This window comes from Capra hircus, chromosome 26 (assembly GCF_001704415.2).
Source record: "Capra hircus breed San Clemente chromosome 26, ASM170441v1, whole genome shotgun sequence".
In the NCBI taxonomy this organism is placed as follows: Eukaryota; Metazoa; Chordata; class Mammalia; order Artiodactyla; family Bovidae; genus Capra; species Capra hircus.
In genome coordinates this window covers 6,584,724-6,604,035 of record NC_030833.1, presented here as the reverse complement: position 1 = coordinate 6,604,035, position 19,312 = coordinate 6,584,724, and the positions used below count along the sequence as shown (strand labels likewise).

Below are 19,312 nucleotides of genomic sequence, written 5' to 3'. Positions count from 1 at the left end.
GTGAAGTGGTACCTCATTGTGGTTTTGATTTGCATTTCTCTAATAATGAGTGATGTTGAGCATCTTTCCATGTGTTTGTTAGCCATCCGTATGTCTTCTTCGGAGAAATGTCTATTTAGTTCTTTGGCCCATTTTTAGATTGGGTCATTTATTTTGCTGGAATTGAGCTGCATAAGTTGCTTGTATATTTTTGAGATTAGTTGTTTATCAGTTGCTTCATTTGCTATTGTTTTTTCCCATTCTGAAGGCTGTCTTTTCACCTTGCTTATAGTTTCCTTTGTTGTACAGAGCTTTTAATTTTAATTAGGTCCCATTTGTTTATTTTTGCTTTTATTTCCAATATTCTGGGAGGTGGATCATAGAGGATCCTGCTGTGATTTATGTCAGAGAGTGTTTTGCCTATGTTCTCCTCTAGGAGTTTTATAGTTTCTGGTCTTACGTTTAGATCTTTAATCCATTTTGAGTTTATTTGTGTGTGTGGTGTTAGAAAGTGATCTAGTTTCATTCTTTTACAAGTGGTTGACCAGTTTTCCCAGCACCACTTGTTAAGGAGGTTGTCTTTAATCCATTGTGTATTCTTGCCTCCTTTGTCAAAGATAAGGTGTACATATGTGTGTGGATTTATCTCTGGGCTTTCTATTTTGTTCCATTGATCTATATTTCTGTCTTTGTGCCAGTACCATACTGTCTCGATGACTGTGGCTTTGTAGTAGAGCCTGAAGTCAGGCAGGTTGATTCCTCCAGTTCCATTCTTCTTTCTCAAGATTGCTTTGGCTATTTGAGGTTTTTTGTATTTCCATACAAATTGTGAAATTATTTGTTCTAGTTCTGTGAAAAATATGGCTGGTAGCTTGATAGGGATTGCATTGAATATGTAGATTGCTTTGGGTAGTATACTCATTTTCACTATATTGATTCTTCTGATCCATGAACATGGTATACTTCTCCATCTGTTAGTTTCCTCTTTGATTTCTTTCATCAGTGTTTTATAGTTTTCTATATATAGGTCTTTAGTTTCTTTAGGTAGATATATTCCTAAGTATTTTATTCTTTTCATTGCAATGGTGAATGGAATTGTTTCCTTAATTTCTCTTTCTATTTTCTCATTATTAGTGTATAGGAATGCAAGGGATTTCTGTGTGTTGATTTTATATCCTGCAACTTTACTATATTCATTGATTAGCTCTAGTAATTTTCTGGTGGAGTCTTTCGGGTTTTCTATGTAGAGGATTATGTCATCTGCAAACAGGGAGAGTTTTACTTCTTCTTTTCCAATTTGGATGCCTTTTATTTCTTTTTCTGCTCTGATTGCTGTGGCCAAAACTTCCATAACTATGTTGAATAGTAGTGATGAAAGTGGGTACTTGTCTTCTTGTTCCTGACTTTAGGGGAAATGCTTTCAATTTTTCACCATTAACGATAATGTTTGTTGTGGGTTTGTCATATATAGCTTTTATTATGTTGAGGCATGTTCCTTCTACTCCTGCTTTCTGGAGAGTTTGTATCATAAATGGATGCTGAATTTTGTCAAAGGCCTTCTCTGCATCTATTGAGATAATCATATGGCTTTTATTTTTCAATTTGTTAATGTGGTGAATTACATTGATTGATTTGCGGGTATTGAAGAATCCTTGCATCCCTGGGATAAAGCCCACTTGGTCATGGTGTATGATCTTTTTAATGTGTTGTTGGATTCTGATTGCTAGAATTTTGTTGAGGATTTTTGCATCTATGTTCATCAGTGATATTGACCTGTAGTTTTCTTTTTTTGTGGCATCTTTGTCAGGTTTTGGTATTAGGGTGATGGTGGCCTCATAGAGTGAGTTTGGAAGTTTACCTTCCTCTGCAATTTTCTGGAAGAGTTTGAGTAGGATAGGTGTTAGCTTTTCTCAAAATTTTTGGTAGAATTCAGCTGTGAAGCCATCTGATCCTGGGCTTTTGTTTGCTGAAAGATTTCTGATTACAGTTTCAATTTCCATGCTTGTGATGGGTCTGTTAAGATTTTCTATTTCTTCCTGGTTCAGTTTTGGAAAGTTGTACTGTTCTAAGAATTTGTCCATTTCTTCCAGGTTGTCCATTTTATTGGCATATAATTGCTGATAGTAGTCTCTTATAATCCTTTGTATTTCTGTATTGTCTGTTGTGATCTCTCCATTTTCATTTCTAATTTTATTGATTTGATTTTTCTCTCTTTGTTTCTTGATGAGTCTGCCTAATGGTTTGTCAATTTTATTTATCCTTTCAAAGAAGCAGCTTTTGGCTTTGTTGATTTTTGCTATGGTCTCTTTTTTTTTCTTTTGCATTTATTTCTGCCCTACTTTTTAAGATTTCCTTCCTTCTACTAACTCTGAGGTTCTCCATTTCTTCCTTTTCTAGTTGCTTTAGGTGTAGAGTTAGGTTATTTATTTGACTTTTTTCTTGTTTCTTGAGGTATGCCTGTATTGGAATCTTTAAAGGTGAATTTATCTGCAGGATGATTTCCATTGTAGGGGAAACAAATGACTGCAACAACCTGGGTTCTGGGCTCTAGAGAATGGGAAGCCTGTGAAAGTTCTCTGAGATCTGGGTCCCAGGGAGCCAGCAGGGCCCGCAGTGCCTCTTGGTTGCTAACTTGTCATTTTTCCATTTCATGGGAAGCCACGACCCCAGACCCAGCAGAGCTTGGCAGTGTCTGGAGTTGGACAGACTAGGGAAGGCTCTGAGTCCCAGCCTGAAATGTGGGATCAGCCTTGCTCCAAGTGCCTGAGCTAATACAGTGGCTTCAAAGCACTTAGCATAGCATCTGGCCCAATGTGAATGCTTATATAAATGCTAGTATTATCACAACAGTTTTGTTTCTGTGGTGAAAAGCATAAAATTATCCTAATAGAATCAAAAAAATTTTAAATGAAATTGATATAAATTTGATATTCCAAAAGAATTTTAATAGTTAATGGATTCTTTTTTCCCCCCTGTTCTGGGCAAAATGGAATTTTATTTTAAAAAGACATGGAGAGGAACAATAATTAATAACACCCTTATATAACTCAGAATGAACTATAGTTTAAAAAGAACAATTGCCTAAAATGATAGCTTTGCCGAAGTGACTGGAATTTTTTTTTTTTGTCAGTTGCTTTGCTTATTGAAGAATTTCTGTGAAACACTTGTAATACTTGTATTTGAGGCACCTATCTCATTTTTAATGACATTTTTATAAAACCCCAGTTACATGCTTCATATCAAGTGATTTTCTTAGCTCTCAAACAAAATCAAGTTTGTTATAAGTAAGAAAAAATATGCTTTCTAGAGAAGTGGAATGTCAAGGAGGCAAAGGTGGAGCAGGGGAAATATATCATACTCAAGGAAAATTCAAAGAATTTTAGGTTTCGGAAGTTTTCTATTTGAATGAACTGTGATCACTCATCCCAGATATGGCAGAATGCCATCTAAAGCCACATTTATTCACATTTTAAAATAATGGCTTATTTTATAATTTTATTTTAAAGTTGTTATTGAATTTGTTACAACACTGCTTCTTCTGTTTTTGTTTTTTTTTTTTTGCCATGAGGCATGTGGGATCTTAGCTTCCCAACCAGGGATTAAACCCACACCCCCTGCACTGGAAGGAGAAGTCTTAACCACTGGACCACAGCAGGGAAGTCCCATTTATTCACATTTTAAACTTAGAACCAGGAGAAAAATGGAGATTGATATACATATTGAATAACTTGGCTGTATAGCAGTTTGGCTACAAAGTATGTATTCTTACCAAGAACATGAACATTTTATAGAGAATGCATGATAGCTCTTAAAGCTTAAACCAGTACTTTGTTTAAAATTGAAATGTAGTTGATTTGCAGTGTTGTGTTTCTGCTGTACAGCAAAGTGATTCAGTTATACAATATGTATGCTTTTTAAAAATAATTTTCATTATGGTTTATCACAAGACATTGAATATTGTTCCCTGTGCTATACAGTAGGGCCTTGTTGTTTATCTGGTCTATTTATCATGGTTTGCATTGGCAACCCACTCCAGTGTTCTTGGCTGGAGAATCCCGGGGATGGGGGAGCCTGGTGGGCTGCCGTCTCTGGGGTCGCACAGAGTCAGACAAGACTGAAGCGACTTAGCAGCAGCAGTAGCAGTTGCATGTGCTAATCCCAGACTCCCAATCCACCCTGCCCCACCCACACTCCGCCTTGGCAACCACCTGTAGTTAAACCGGTACTCCTACCCTGGAAAGGAACAACAGCCAAGGTGGGGATGAATACATCTGAAGGAGGATTCAAAGTGATATTTATTAAGGATTCCACTGTAAAAAAAAGCAAAAAAAATTATATATATATATATAGGCTTTCTAGAAGATTGTAGAGAAAATATGATTTATTGGAGATATCCCTTGCTTCCATGCTTTAATATCAAGCCTTCATATATAATGCAAGTTTTATACTAGCATAGAAAATGGGAAGGAGCAGTCAGATTTACTGTTACGTATGAGCATGAATAATTTTTATTTTTATTGCTTTCCCACTTCAGATCAAGTTGGAATTTTTCACTTTTGACCAAAGGCTCTTGTTGGGTTTGCAGAGAGTCTAGGAGAGGTACACGAAATGTCATATATTTATTGTGCACGTTTGTGATGGGATGTAACATAATTGAAGTAGTAATTTGAAAGTTATGGTTAGGAATTTTAAATAAATTTAAAGTCAGAATTTAGTAATTAACTTCTAAGAGTTAAGTGACTATCTGTGGGTATATTCATTTAGCGACTTCAGTGACCAAGAAGGGACTCACTTAGGCCCCTTAAGAAAGTCTCTGACAAACCAAAGGGAAGATAATTTTAGTAAACAATTCAGAAGGAGAAATGTGAACTCATTGTGAACTTGTAAGGGTGAGTCCTGGGTAGTGTAGAACCTGTCATGATCTTTCTCTAAATAGTGCCATACAATTTTATGTTATGCATAAGAATCTTACAATAGCCTATTTCTGTCCTCCACATCCTTCATTTTATTGTAGTTTTCTTCTATATATCCCATTAACCTCCCAATGCATTTCTATAATTTTTACCTTAGGGAGATGATGTATTTTATACTTCCCCATACATTTGCTGTTTTTTGTGTCCATTATTCCTTTGTGTAAATGCAGATTTTCATCTTGTATGATTTCTCTTCTGCCTGAGAAACTTTCTTTAATATTTTTTATAATTCAGCATTGCTGGTGATGAATTCTCTTGGCTTTTTTCCCCCTTAAAAAAAAAAGCCTTTATTTTCATTTTATTGCTTAAAGAGATCGTCCCTGGGTAAAGAAATTCAGCACTCTGAACTTGAAAGACATCTCTGCACTGTGATAGATTTCCTGGTGGTTCAGATGGTAAAAGTGTCTGCCTGCAATGCAGAAGACCAGCGTTCAATCCCTGGGTTGGGAAGATCCCCTGGAGAAGGAAATGGCAACCCACTCCAGTATTCTTGACTGGAAAATTCCATGGACGGAGGAGCCTGGAGGGCTCCAGTCCAGGGGGTCGCAGAGAGCCAGACACGACTGAGCGACTTCAGTGCGCTGTGATGGGCTTGGACACGACTGAGCGACTTCAGTGCACTGTGATGGGCTTGGACCCGACTGAGCGACTTCACTGCGCTGTGATGGGCCTGCATGTTTCTGAGGAGGTGTCTGCTGCCAGTCTTATCTTTGTTCTTCTGTGATTAATTTTTTCAACCTATGGCTGCTTTTAAGATTATTTGCTGAATTTCAACAATTAGATTAAAACCAATGCTATCAATATTTGGCATGGTTTTCTCAAGTTTATTCTGCTTGAGGTTCTTGAAGTTCTAGGTCTGTGGGTTTATGCTGCTGCTGCTGCATCGCTTCAGTCGTGTCTGACTCTGTGCGACCCCACAGATGGCAGCCCACCAGGCTCCCCCATCCCTGGGATTCTCCAGGCGAGAACACTGGAGTGGGTTGCCATTTCCTTCTCCAATGCATGCAAGTAAAAAGTGAAAGTGAAGTCGCTCAGTCACTTCTCATCAAATTTGGGAAATTTTGGCAATTTTTTTTTTTTTTTTTGCTTAAAACAACATCAGTTTATTATCTTACATTTTTCTTGAGGCTGGGCTCCCCCTGAAGCCTATAGGGGAGGATTCCTCCTTGTCTTTTCCAATTTCTGGTGTTCTCCTGGCAATCTTTGGTGTTCCTTGGCTTGGAGATAGATCACTTCGATCTCTGCCCCTGTTGGACAGAGGACAGACATAGCATTGTCCTTGTGCCTGTCTAGGTCTCTTTTCTTCTTATTAGGACATGAGTCATATTGGACTTTCATCCCCCTTTACTCCAGTAAGACCTCATCCTAACTAATTACATATGCAGTTATCCTATGTGCAAAGAAGATCACATTTCCAGGTGCTGGGGACTGAGGACTTCTACATACATTTTTCGAGTGTGAATTCAACTCATAATAGGCAAAGAAGTGAAGATGTAAGTGAAAGAGTCCTGAGTTTAGTTTTCTGTAAGAAAAATGGAAAAAGTAAAATCCATGAGCAAAAGTAAGTGGCATATGATGGTCAGTTTTTAGCCTTTTACATTGTATTTCCAGCTTACTTTCTGAAATCTAGGAAATGTTTCCATATATTCTTTCTTTTCACCAGCTGCTATGGTAATGATAGTCTTACTCTGTATACATATTTCTATTGCATTTCTCTGGATTTAATAATAATAAACATTACCAATAGTGAGATAAAGTGATAAGTGAGATAAGAGTGATAAAATTTTTATGATTATCTCACTTGGGAAAAGGAGAAATAAAAGATTAGAGGAATATGTTTTGTTTTAGAACATTATGTTGAATACATCAGTTTAAATCAGTGTGTGGCTACTGTACAGCATGGTATGGCCATGAAGATCCACAAGCAAGGTTAAACATTTGAACCAGTACTGACCCTCAGGTCTCTGAGTAGTTCTCAGATGTATTGCTATTATTCCTCTAATTTTCTGTCTCCTTTTTCTCCTTCTTTGAGCTACAGTTACACGTATGTTGAACTGCTTGATGTTCTTTTGAGTCAGTGGCTGTGTTCTCATCTCTTCTCTCACTGCGGTTCATTTTACCAATTTTGTACTGCTGTGTCTTCTGGTTTATTGGTGTATTTTCTGCCATATACAATCTACTTTTGATTCCATTCCATTGTTCATTTCGGACTGTATCTTTCATTTCAAGAAGTTCCAATTTGGTATTTTTATGTCTTCTGGCCTTTTTGTTTATCTTCTTAAACACACAGAGCATAGTTACATTAGGTCATGTTCTTGTTTATAAATTCTGTCGCCTCTATTACTTCTGGGCTCATTCTTATCAATTGTTTTCACTACAGGTTGTATTTTCTGCCTTTTGCATATTGGTGATGTTGTTCCTAAAGTTTTTTTGTTTAATCACAGCTTAGAGTTATAAAACAATTATAAAAATGAAATAGTATGGGTTCTCACATAATCCACAATCACTTTCCCCTATTAGCCTCTTACATGAATATGGCACCTTTGTTTCAGTAATGAACCAATGTTGATAAATCATTATTGACTGATTCAGATTTCTTTAGTTTTTACCGAATACTCTTCTTCTGTTCCCCGATCCCATCCTGAATACCACATTACATTTCGTCTTCATGTCTCCTTAAGCTCCTCTTGGCTGTGACAGTCTCTCAGACTCTTTTTGTGTTTGGTGACCTTGGCAGTCTTGAGGAGTGCTGGTCAGGTGTTTTGTAGAACATCTTTCAATTGGGATTTATCTGCAGTTTTTGTTGTGATTAGATTGAGTTTATGGGTTTTGGGGGCAGAAAACCGAGATGAAAATGCCATTTTCATTACGTTGAACTAAGGGTACACCTTGTCAACATGACTTAACACTATTCATGCATAATTTTAATCTCCTGGCTGACGTCCTGCTTGTCAGGTTTCTTGGTAAAGTTACCCTCCTTTCCCCCGCTCCTTTCCCTACTGAAGGCTCTGTGCAGCCCACACTGACAGAGAAACGAGTTATGTTCTATTTCCTTGAGGGCAGAGTGTCTCCATCAATTACTTGGAATTCTCCTGCGTGGGAGATTTGCCTCTTCTCCCACATTTGTTTTGTTCACTCCTTTATTTATATTAGTGTGAAGTCAAGGATATATATTTTATACTTGGAGTTATAGTCCGATGCTCAATTTATTTTGCTACTCAAATGTGCCAGTTTTTGCCATTGGGAGTTTTTTTTTCTGGCTGGCTCTTACTTTTTTTGGCATCCCCACTATGGTGGGCTTTTGTTTTCTTTTAGCATTAACTTTCTTTCCGGCACACTAAGATGCTTCAGGCTCATTCATCTTCCGTGTTTCCTGCCACATTTCTAGAATCAGCCCTTTATCCAAGGAGTTCTTCTTTCTTTAATTGAAGCATTAGGAACCAAGATCTCCATGCTAGATGAGCTTATTGCTACTGGCATATCTACTTTTAGACCTTCTCCTCTGACAGAACAAGGAAATATGAGCATATATGCGTGCATGCATGCTAAGTTGCCTCTGTCGTGTCCGACTCTCTGCGACACTAGGGATGGTAGCCTGCCAGGCTCCTCAGTCCATGGGATTCTCCAGGCAAGATTACTGGAGTGCCCTCATCCTGGGGATCTTCCTGACTCAGGGATTGAACCCATGTCTCTTGCATCTCCTGTGCTGGCATGTGGGTTCTTTACCACTAGCACCACCTGGGAAGCACACATACATGTACCTGCGTGTGTAAGTGAAGTGAGATATGCAGTCATGCTGTCTTCCAACTGTAGTTCGCTAGTGCATGGATCATTCTAACCTCCTCTCCCTGCTCATCCGTAAACACCCACTCCAGCAGAGATATCTGACTCCCACTATCTGCCATCCATTTAGTTAACTGGCTAAACTTTGTATACATGCATGTTAATATCAGAATGCTTAACCTGTACCCTGGGGGAAATGAGGTGATCAGCTAGTGTATAGTGCTTGGGTACAGTTTCCTTAGCCCTCCGTTTTAGAGATTCTGCTTATTTCCAAAGTGACTTAGGGCAGAAAGTGCCCTTTCCCCTGCCTCAAAGAGGCAGACTCACACATCCGTAATAGAGTTTGATGGTTTTGCCACCCTCTGCATTCTGCCTTGAGATTCTGCAACCACCTAAATGATTTTTAAAATGTGCACATATTAAGCTTCATTCTTTGTGTTGTAAGGTTCTATGTTGTTTAGTTAGTTGTGTCTGTCTCTTTGCAATCCCATGAGCTGCAGCATGTCAGGCTTCCCTGTCCTTCACCATCTCCCAGAGTTTTCTCAAACTCATGCCCATTGAGTTGGTGATGCCATCCCACCATCTCACCCTCTGTTGCCCCCTTCTCCTCCTGCCCTCAGTCTTTCCCGGCATCAGGGCCTTTTCCATTGAGTCGGCTCTTCGTAAGCCTCTATGGTTTTTGACAAATGCTGTGTCACGTGTCCATGTTTACAGTATCATGGTTGTTTCACTGCCCTGAAAAATGCCCTGACGTTTCACCTCTTCATCCCGCCTTCCCTCTCTTGAGACCTCTGGCTGCTCTCTTTCTCCTGTCTCCATAGTTTTGCCTTTTTGAGAACATTACAAGTAGAATCATACAGATGTGTCTCTTTCACACTGGTTTCTTTCATTTAGCAATATGCATTTAAGAGTCTAACATTTTTTTATAGCTTGATAGCTCATTTCTTTTCATTGCTGAATATCATTCTGTGGTAGGGAGGTGCCACAGTTTCTTTATCCATCAAAGGACCTATTGCTTCTGCTTTTTTTGGTGGTTATGAATAAAGCTTTTGTAAACAGTATCAAGCAAGCTTTTTGGGTAAACATAAGTTTTCAAGTCAACTGGGTAACTGGGTGCATGATTGCTGAATCATATGTTTAGCTTTGTGGAACATAAGACTATGTTTAAATTTGTGGGGAAAAACCCAAAAACCCCCCAAAAAAACCCTGCCAAACTGTCTTCCAAAGTGGCCACACCATTTTGCATTTTTACCAGCAGCGAATGAGTTCCTACCGTTCTGCATCTTTGCTAGCATTTGGTATTGTCAGGCTTCTGGATTTCAGCCATTCCAACATACCGTGTAAGTGGTATCACGTTGTTTTAATTCGCAATTCTCTAATGATGTATGATCTTGAGCATCTTTTCACATGTTATTTACCATCTGTGTGTCTTTGGTGAGGTATCTGTTCAGCCCTTTTGCCAATTTCTTAATTGAGTTGTTTTCTTATTGTTGAGTTTTAAGAATTCTTTTTTATATTTTGGATACAAGTTCTTTATCCAACATATGTTTATACAAATATTTGTGAAATGCTTTCATCTTTTTTTGTTGGTAAATATGTTTGTTTCATTCTTGCTCCTGAAGGGAATTTTTTTACTGAGTGTGCCACTCTGGACTGATGGCTCCCTTTCCTCTCCCCTCTGAATATACTCCTGTATTGTTTTTTGGCTTCTCTTGTTATCAAGAATTCTGCAGTGACCCTAATGTTCCTTTGTAAGTGGACGTGCATTTTCTCTCTGGTTGCTTTTGGGGTCTCATCATTGCCTTTGTCCTCTTGTTCCATTTTTTGTGTCTAGGTATGTTTTTCCTACTGATCCTATTTGGAAAGCGTTTTGCTTCCTTAAAGTTGTGACTTCATATTTTTACTTAGTTATGTCACATTTTCAGTGATTATCCTTTAAATGTTGCCTCTCCTATTTTTTTCATTCTTCCTTTGAATGAATATGTTAGATCTTCTCTTTTGTTTTCTTAGTCTATGTTTTACATGTCCATTCTATCCTTTATTCTGGGAAATCTGGGTAAATTCTGCAAATATATAATTATCTTTTCATTTTTTGCTTACTTTACCATTCCACCCACCTACTTAGTTTTATGTTTATTTTGACTTCTAGAATGTTCAGTTGCTTTTCTCCTCAGATGTTTTTGATCATTTCTAACAATTGTTGTTGTTGTTATGTACTCAACTTTGGAAAGAATTGTTTTATTTCTTTAAAACTTCTGTACCTGGCTCTTGGATAGTCTGAATCTGACAATTTCAACTTCTTCCATTCTTGGAGGGTGTTTGAAGTGTGGGTTTTATTATGATTTAGGTGTAGTGAGGCTGACAGAGCACAGGATGACTGCAGCAGTGGAGAAGATGACTTGTTACAGTTCCCAAGGGGCAGGGAAATGCCATGTGGGGGCTGCCCAGGCCGGCGCCAGGAGGCAGCATGAGCAAGGCGAACTGCAGACAAGAAAGAGCCTTGCTGCTGTGGTTTCCGTGCAAAAGGCTTACAAGGCAGAGTAAGCAGGCAGCAGGCTTCAGGTTGGCTAGTTTGAGTAATTTCCACAGGCTCTGGGGTGGAAGGCCTGTCCCTGGTTGGTTGGTACCATCTTGGAGTGATGAGGGCTGGAGATGCTGGCCTGGAGTTTGTCATCAGAAGAGGTGGGGGTTGTGTGGACTCTGGCCCGGTAATTTTTGTTCATATGGAAGGTGCACTGGAGGGCAAATTTATCATCTCCAGGAATTGGCTAGCCCTGGGAGGGACTATCTCCCCAGGGTCAGTAAGGCCCCAGATGTCTAAACAGCAGAGGGAAAAGACGTGTTTTCTACCGAAAGACACGTCTCTGACTCTGTGAGCTTGCTTGTCTTCCTTTGTGTTTGGCAATCTTTGATCTTAATTTATGGCTGAATTGGGGACTCTTTCATTCAGAGAGCATTTGCTTCTGCCCCGGGGGTAGCTGAGGGGCTCATGGGAATGGTGACCACTTTGGAGTCCCTGGAGATGCTCAGAGCAGGGGCTCTGGCTCAGCTGCTGCCCTTCAGGTTCAATATCCTGGTAGCATCATTGCTGTTTTGCCCTGGCCTCATGATAACTCTATGCCCTGCTGTTTACAGGTCAGGCCTGCTCTGAATCTCCACCCCTCTGGCTCCCTGCTTCTCTGGTCCTGGTTCTCTGCCTCTGTAGGTTCCTCTGTTCCTGTTTTGAAGGTATTGTGGGTTCAGTTCCAAACTGCTGTGGTAAGGCGGATCTCACAAAAAAGTGCGTTACTCAAATGTTTTGGATTCGCTGTGCATATAAAAGTTATGTTTAGACTACACCATTGTCTATTAAGTATGCAGTAGCCTTAGTCTGAAAGAACAATGTGCATCCCTTAAATAAAAAATACTTTATTGCTAAAAATGCTGTCATCCGAGCCTTCAGTGAATTGTAACAGCAAAGATCACAGATCACCGTAACAAATATATTAGTAGTAATAAACATGTTTGGAATACAAGAAAATGACCGAAACGTGACACAGAGACATGAATGAACAAATGCCACTGAGAGAGCAGCAGCGTTAGACTTGCACAATGTGGGCTTGCCGCAGACCTTCACAATTTTTCTCAAAACAAAATCTATGAAACATCATATGAACCGTAGACCGCCAGGCTCCTCTCTCCATGGGATTCTCCAGGCAAGAGTACTGGAGTGGGCTGCCATGTCTTCCTCTAGGGGATCTTTCCAGCCCAGGGATCAAACCCACATCTCTTACCTCTCCTGCATTGGTAGGCGGGTTCTTCACCACTGATGCCACCTGGGGAGCCCAGAATTTATAATGAAGCCAAGTGCAGTAGAAAGGTGAAGGGGGTGTGCCTGTCCTGCCTTTGGTACACTGAGGCACTGATTTCTCTTCCCTCTGGTTCCTGATTGATCTAAACCCTGCTCATATTTTAAAACTTTCCATGGAGTGGGGAGGCAGTGGAGAAGTGGGCTGTCTCTACGTCATTCTACGTTTGATGAGACCAATGGTGTCTCAAAGGACGCGTCCCATCCCAGGTCTAATTGTTGTGGCGTGGAGGGACCTTTAGAAGACAGTCTTTGATGTCTGAAGCTGATCCCATTCGATGACCGATCTCACTGCCTCCCTGGCCCTAACTCACCGCACTGACCTTTCCACCTGAGTTGCTGCAGTGGCCTCCTGGCTGGTCTCCTTGCTCCCATCCTTACCTGCTTGGGTCTGTTTCCAATATGGTAGCTGGAGGGATCCTGTTAAAACCTAAATCAGACCACTCTTGTCCCCACAACCTTTGAATTGCTTCTTATCTCACGTAGAAGAAAGTGAAGTTGCTTAGTCATGTCTGACTCTGCGACCCCATGGACTGTAGCCTACCAGGATTCTCTGGCCATGGGATTTTCCAGGCAAGAATACTGGAGTCGGCTGCCATTTCCTTCTCCAGGGCATCTTTCCAACCCAGGGATGGAACCCGGTCTCCCTCACTGTAGGCAGACACTTTACTGTCTGAGCCACCAGGGAAGTCAAACATTTTTACAGAGATCCAAAGGCCCTAGATAACACCCTCCCCGCCTCTTCTCATGACTTCTCTCACTCACCCCCTCCTGGGGATGCTTGTGGTCCGGTGCCTGCCTGGGCTCCTTGCAGTGCAGGGACCGTGCTGGGCTTGCTCGTGCTGCACAGCCTTTGCGCTGGCCGTGCCAGCTGCATGCGGTGCCTTCCTCCAGACTTTGGCATGCCTTGTGCGCTGTTCTATCAGCTGCTTACTCACAAATGCCACATCCTCAGAGGGACCTTGCTCTGCCACCCCAGCGGAAAACTGCAACTGACCCCACGCTCCCTTGTCCCGTTCTGCTTTATTATTTTTTTTCTTAGCACTTAGTGTCTTCTTATGTACTATATATTTTCTCTTGTTAAAAAATCAACTTTATCGGGATACGATTTACATATGGTATTAATAAAATGTAACCCTGTGTAAGTATGCAGTTAGATGACTTTTGCCAAATGGATTCATTGGTGTAACCAATGCTGAGGTCTAGAGAGGGCATGTCTATCACCAGAAACTCCCTGTAGGTCCCTGTGCTACTTTGAGTTACAGCTTGAGGATCTGATGACTGTCACTGTCAATGCTTGCCGTTTCTAGAACGTCGTGTAAATGGAGTCAGTCTGCATGAACTCGGTTGTCTGCTTATTTTATGCAGCATCACGTTTTTGAGCTCCATCTGTGTTACACTGGGGGTTCCCTGGTGGCTCAGATGGTAAAGCGTCTGCCTGCAATGTGGGAGACCCAGGTTCAGTCCCTGGGTTGGGAAGATCCCCTGGAGAAGGAAATGGCAACCCACTCCAGTACTCTTGCCTGAAAATTCCATGGACAGAGGAGCCTGGCAGGCTACAGTCCATGTGGTAGCAAAGAGTCGGACACGACTGAGCGACTTCACACACTAGATTACAGTACATATCAATAGTGGTAACTAGTCACTGGTTGTTACGAATTAGCTGATCAGTCTTTTTTTTATTGCTGAGTGGCATCTCCTTGTGTGGATATTCTATAGTCTATTCACTTACATGCTGATTGGCATTTGGGATTTTCCAGGTTTTATTGATTATGAGTAAAGCTTCTCTGAATATTCATGTGTGGCCATATGTTTCATTCACTTTGGGTAAATACCTAGGGGTGGAATTGCTTGCTCATTGTGCAAGTCTATATTTAACTTTTTGGGAAGCTGCCAAACAGTTACTGAAAGGGATGGCACTGTTTTGGATTTCCACCAGGACTGTGCAGGTTATAGTTGTTCCGCATTCTTTTGACACTGGGTGTCCTTAGTCTCTCTCATTTCAAGTGTTCTAGGTATCATCTCCTCATTTTAATTTCCATTTCCTGATGACTAGTAATATTGAATATCTTTTCATGTTCTTTCTAGCCATTTGTAAATCTTCTTTTGTGAACTATTATTTCATGTTTTTTTGTTTTTAAATTGTGTGTCTTCTTATTATCGAGTTGTAATATATTGACATATTAATAATTATTGTCTAGACACAAGTCTTTTTAGACACATGAATTGCTAATATTTCCTCCCACTGTATGTATTACCTTTTAATTTTACTAGTGGTAATTTTACAAAGAGTAGAACTTTTCATTTTAGTGAAACTAAGCTTATAAAATTGCTTTCTTTTATGGTTAATGTTTTTTTGTGTCTCATTTAAGAAATTTTTTGTGTAATCTATGGTGGTAAAGATTTTCTCCTAATGCTCAATGTACTTTGTGTATCTTTTCCCTCCACCCATTAAAACACAAGCTCCTTGAGGTGGAGAATTTTTTTTTTTTGAATCTGTTTATCGTTCAATCCCCAATGTTGCATCAGTTCATCATCCATAGTAGGCTCTCAGTAAGTATTTGTTGTTGTTGATCAGACTCTCAGTTGCATCTGACTCTTTGTGACCCCATGGACTGCAGCACGCTTGGCTTCCCTGTCCTTCAGCATCTCCCAGAGCTTGCTCAAACTCATGTTTATTGAATCGTTGATGCCATCCAACCATCTCATCCGCTGTCGTTCCCTTGTCCTCCTGCCTTCAATCTTTCCCAGCATCAGGGTCTTTTCAAATGAGTCAGTTCTTTGCATCAGGTGGCCAAAATATTGGAGCTTCAGCTCCAGTATCAGTCCTTCCAATGAACACCCAGGACTGATCTCCTTTAGGATGGACTGGTTGGATCTCCTTGCCATCCAAAGGACTCTCAAGAGTCTTCTCCAACACCACAGTTCAAAAGCATCAATTCTTCAGTGTTCAGCTTTCTTTATGGTCCAATTCTCACATCCCTATGTGCCTACTGGAGAAACCATAGCTTTGACAAGACGGACTTTTGTTGGCAAAGTAATGTCTCTGCTTTTTTAGTATGCTGTCTAGGTCTGTCATAGCTTTTCTTCCAAGGGGCAGACATCCTTTAATTTCACGGCTGCAGTCACCATCTGCAGTGATTTTGGAGCCCAAGAAAATAAAGTCTGTCACTGCTTCCGTTGTTCCCCATCTATTTCCCATGAAGTGATAGGACCAGATGCCATGATCTTCATTTTTTGAATGTTGAGTTTTAAGCTGGCTTTTTCACTCTCCTCTTTCACCACCATCAAGAGGCTCTTTAGTTCCTCTTTGCTTTCTGCCATAAGGCAGAAACGTGTCATCTGCATATCTGAGCTTATTGATATTTCTCCTGGCAATCATGATTCCAGCTTGCACCTCATCCAGTTTAGCATTTCTCATGATGTACTCTGCATATAAGTTAAATAAGCAGGGTGACAATATACAGCCTTGACATATTCCTTTCCCAGATTAGACCCAGTCTGTTGTTCCATGTCCAGTTCTAACAGTTGCTTCCTGACCTGCATACAGGTTTTGCAGGAGGCAGGTAAGGTTATCTGGTATTCCCATCTCTTGAAGAATTTTCCACAGTTTGTGTGATCCACACAGTCAGAGGCTTTAGTGTAGTCAATAAAACAGAAGTAGATGTTTTTTTCTGGAATTTTCTTGCTTTTTCTACAGTCCAATGGATGTTGGCAATTTGATCTCTGGTTCCTCTGCCTTTTGTAAAACCAGCTTGAACATCTGGAAGTCCTTGGTTCACATACTTTTGAAGCCTATCATAGAGAATTTTGAGCATTATTTTGCTAGCGTGTGAAATGAGTGCAATTGTGTGGTAGTTTGAACATTCTGTGGCATTGCCCTTTGGGATTGGAATGAAAACTGACCTTTTCCAGCCACTGCTGAGTTTTCCAAATTTGCTGGCATATTGAATGCAGCACTTTCACAGAATCATCTTTTAGGATTTGAAATAGCTCAACTGGAATTCCATCACCTCAACTAGCTTTGTTCATAGTGATGCTTCCTAAGGCCCACTTGACTTCTTACCCCAGATGTCTCGCTCTAGGTGAGTGATCACACCATCGTGGTTATCTGGGTCATGAAGATCTTTTTTGTATAGTTCTTCTGTGTATTCTTGCCACCTCTTCTTAATATCTTCTGCTTCTGTTAGGTCCATACCATTTCTATCCTTTATTGTGCCCATCTTTGCATGAAATGTTCTGTTGATATCCCTAATTTTCTTGAAGCAATCTCTAGTCTTTCCCATTCTATTGTTTTCCTCTGTTTCTTTGCATTGCTCACTTAGGAAGGCATTCTTACCTGTTCTTGCTATTCTTTGGAACTCTGCATTCAAATGGGTATATCTTTTCTTTTCTCCTTTGCCTTTTGCTCCTTTTCTTTTCTCAACTATTTGTAAGGCCTCCTCTAGCAACCATTTTGCCTTTTTGCATTTCTTTTTCTTTGGGATGGTCTTGATCCCTGCCTCCTGTATAGTGCCACAAACTTCCATCCATAGTTCTTCAGGCACTCTGTCTATCAGATCTAATCCCTTAAATCTAATTGTCGCTTCTACTGTATATTCTTAAGGGATTTGAGTTAGGTCATACCTGAATGGTCTAGTGGTTTTCCCTACTTTCTTCAATTTAAGTCTGAATTTGGCAATAAGAAGCTCATGATCTGATCCACAGTCAACTCCTGGTCTTACTTTTGCTGATTGTATAGAGCTTCTTCATCTTTGGCTGCAAAGAATATAATCAATCTGATTTCGGTATTGACCATCTGGTGATGTCCATGTGTAGAGTCATCACTTGTGTTGTTAGAAGAGGGGGTTTGCTATGACCAGTGTGTTCTCTTGGCAAAGCTGTGTTAGCCTTTGCCCTGCTTCATTTTGTACTCCAGGGCCAAATTTGCCTGTAACTCCAGGTGTTTCTTGACTTCCTACTTTTGCATTCCAGTCCCCTATGATGAAAAGGACATCTTTTTTTTTTTTTTTTTGGTGTTAGTTCTAGAAGATCTTGTAGGTCTTCATAGACTGTTCAACTTCAGCTTCTTTGGAATTAACGGTTTGGGCATAGATTTGGATTACTGTGATATTGAATGGTTAACCTTGGGAATGAACAGAGATCATTCTGTTGTTTTTGAGATTATATCCAAGTACTGCCTTTTGAACTCTTTGGTTGACTATGATGGCTACTCCAATTATGTAAGGGATTCTTGCCCACAGTAGTACATATAATGGTCATCTAAATTAAATTTGCCCATTCCAGTCCATTTTAATTTATTGATCCCTAAAATGTTGATGTTCACTCTTGCCATCTCCTGTTTGACCACTTCCAATATACCTTGATTCATTGACCTAACATTCCAGGTTCCAATGCAATACTGTTCTTTACAGCATTGAATTTTACTGGATGAATGAATGTTTTTAGAATTTTCTTACACATATGCATATAAATAACACATTAGATTATTTTGCATATTTTATAAGGTAATATAGTGAATATGAGCTAAAGTTAGAAGCACAGTGGTTCCAGGTATAAATAGAAGATATTTATTTTTATATATAATATTCTATCATATAAATGAAGCTCAATTTATTTGCTTTCTTGTTGATTTGCCTATTTCCAAGTTTTCATTAATATGTTATTAATAATGTGAAAGTGATTTTACCAGTGTGTGAATATGTTTCATATGACACCTGCTTTGAGGGATTGATAATCTTTTTCGCCTGATGTGAGAAAATCAGTCTCCCCCATAGCATTCAGTTCAGTTCAGTCACTCAGTCGTGTCTGACTCTTTGCAACCCCATGAATTGCAGCACACTAGTCCTCCCTGTCCATCACCAACTCCCGGAGTTCACCCAAACTCATGTCCATCGAGTTGGTGATGCCATCCAGGCATCTCATCCTCTATCGTCCCCTTCTCCTCCTGCCCCCAATCCCTCCCAGCATCAGGGTCTTTTCCAATGAGTCAACTCTTCCCATGAGGTGGCCAAAGTATTGGAGTTTCAGCTTTAGCATCATTCCTTCCAATGAACACCCAGGACTGATCTCCTTTAGAATGGACTGGTTGGATCTTCTTGCAATCCAAGGGACTCTCAAGAGTCTTCTCCAACACCACAGTTCAAAAGCATCAATTATTTGGTGCTCAGCTTTCTTCACAGTCCAACTTTCACATCCATACATGACCACTGGAAAAACCATAGCCTTGACTAGATGGACCTTTGTTGGCAAAGTAATGTCTCTGCTTTTGAATATACTATCTAGGTTGGTCATAACTTTCCTTCCAAGGAGTAAGCGTCTTTTAATTTCATGGCTGCAATCACCATCTGCAGTGACTTTGGAGCCCCCCAAAATAAAGTGTGACACTGTTTCCTCTGTTTCCCCATCTATTTCCCAGGAAGTGATGGGACCAAATGCCATGATGTTAGTTTTCTGAATGTTGAGCTTTAAGCCAACTTTTCCACTCTTCTCTTTCACTTTCATCAAGAGGCTTTTTAGTTCCTCTTCACTTTCTGCCATAAAGGTGGTGTCATCTGCATATCTGAAGTTATTGGTATTTCTCCTGGCAATCTTGATTCCAGCTTGTGCTTCTTCCAGCCCAACGTTTCTCATGATGTATACTCTGCTTATAAGTTAGATAAGCAGGGTGACAATATACAGCTTTGACGTACTCCTTTTCCTATTTGGAACCAGTCTGTTGGTCCATGTC

The 19,312-nt window shown here is 40.1% G+C and overlaps 1 protein-coding gene across 2 annotated transcripts in view; it reads left to right on the top strand.

Moving 5' to 3' along the window:
* FANK1 (fibronectin type III and ankyrin repeat domains 1) overlaps positions 1 to 19,312 on the top strand; it is a 114,178-nt gene that overhangs the window by 49,197 nt on the left and 45,669 nt on the right. The window lies entirely within an intron of this gene.